The following is a 1,690-nucleotide window of genomic DNA, read 5'->3' as shown; positions in this document are numbered from 1 at the left end:
CAGGCTGCCCAGGGAAGTGGTTGAGTCACCATCCCTGGAAGTATTTAAAAGACGGGTAGATGAGGCGCTTAGGGACATGGTTTAGTGGGCATGGTGTTGTTGGGTTGATGGTTGGACTCGATGATCTTGGAGGTCTCTTCCAACCTTAATGATTCTATGATTCTATGATTCTATGATTCTATGATTCTGTCCATGGAAGTAGGCTTGCTTTTTGATATTCTCTTAATTTCATCACCTCTAATGATCTGATTAGAAGAAAGTTGGGAGAAATCGTCATATAACAGAGAAAAATTTGCACTATGATTGCTGAAGCCAATCTGAAAGAAAGTGAAGTTTGCTTCATCAGTACTAAAAAAGAAAAGGGTTGGGTAGGGAAGAAAAGAAAGTAGGACTTTTATAAGATTTTTTTTTTTTTTTCATAGAGACTAAAACTCCCGTAAGAAACATGCAAATGACAAGTGACACTAGAGGGCTGAACACATTTAAACACTAGTTTTAGGAGATCCAAATTTATTTTTTAGTAAGTGTTAGTAAATATGACAAGCAGTGGTAATGAAAATACCAATTCCCAGTCATCTGGAGCCATCCAGAAAAATCAGAAAGCAGTATTTTTATGTAACAAATGATGTGGGGTTTGGAATCATTAATATACCTCTAAAGTTTACTGTGAACTCTGAAAGGTCTTGCACAACTTAGAAAAGTATCCGTAGAGTGATTTTCTTTTTCTCAAGGGTACACCGACCTATACTAGATATAGTCTTTCAAACAAAACATAATCAGAGGAAGTTAATATTGCACAAAACAATGCCATATCAGATTTCCAAATGTGAAGGATAACTACATAAGAGTCCCTTATAAGATTTTCAAACTTCCAGAAGTCAGCAGCTGAACACCACTGGTATCATTCAGCTCCAGCTGGCTAGCCACATCTGTCCAGGCTCCCAGACAAGCTTCAAGAGATGAAGCTTCAGGTACCATTGTGGAGAAGTACCTTTGCAAGCCCTCCACCCCAGTTTTTCTTTAGCTGCACTCTTCTTTCACACACCAAGAGGAGGTGACAACCTGAACTTCCAGCATGAATATTTTTACAACAGTCATCATCTAGACATCAGCACGACTCAGCTTTTGTCTTTTTAAAGTTTGGGTCAATTAATTCTCTTGAGCCCCTCTCTCATCTTCAGTAATAACCTGTGTCTAAATTATTATTTAGAGAGGACTATTCAGTTACCTCAATAACAATCAGGATTGCAAAACAGACCCGTACATTTTGAATGTATGCAAAACTTCAACTTCCATGCTAGATTACAACTTTCAGCATAAAAATCCCAAGTGTGTGGATCTATCAGTGTTGATTTGTTTAAAGTCTTAATAGTTTTTGTCATCTTAATGCTCAGTGGACTGTTTCTGTCCTTTTTTCCCACTATCATAATACTTTGTCAAGAGCCACTAGGACATGCCCTAAAACGTTAGGTAAAATATAAAATGAAATTGCCAGCAGTTTCCATAAGTGCACAGCACTGTTGACAGGCAACCCATTAGCAGCAGACTGTCCCTGCTTTCTGGCAGCAGTACTAAATCCAAGCATCCTGCTGCTTCCAGAGCTTTATCTGAATACACAATGCCAGTACAGGCTCATCTCTTCAGAACTTTGACAAGCACCTGGAGAGTTTTGCAATTAATATTATTATGT

The sequence above is a fragment of the Pygoscelis adeliae genome, unplaced genomic scaffold (genome assembly GCF_000699105.1).
Source record: "Pygoscelis adeliae isolate BGI_AS28 unplaced genomic scaffold, ASM69910v1 Scaffold127, whole genome shotgun sequence".
In the NCBI taxonomy this organism is placed as follows: Eukaryota; Metazoa; Chordata; class Aves; order Sphenisciformes; family Spheniscidae; genus Pygoscelis; species Pygoscelis adeliae.
Note: the sequence above shows the minus strand (reverse complement) of the source record.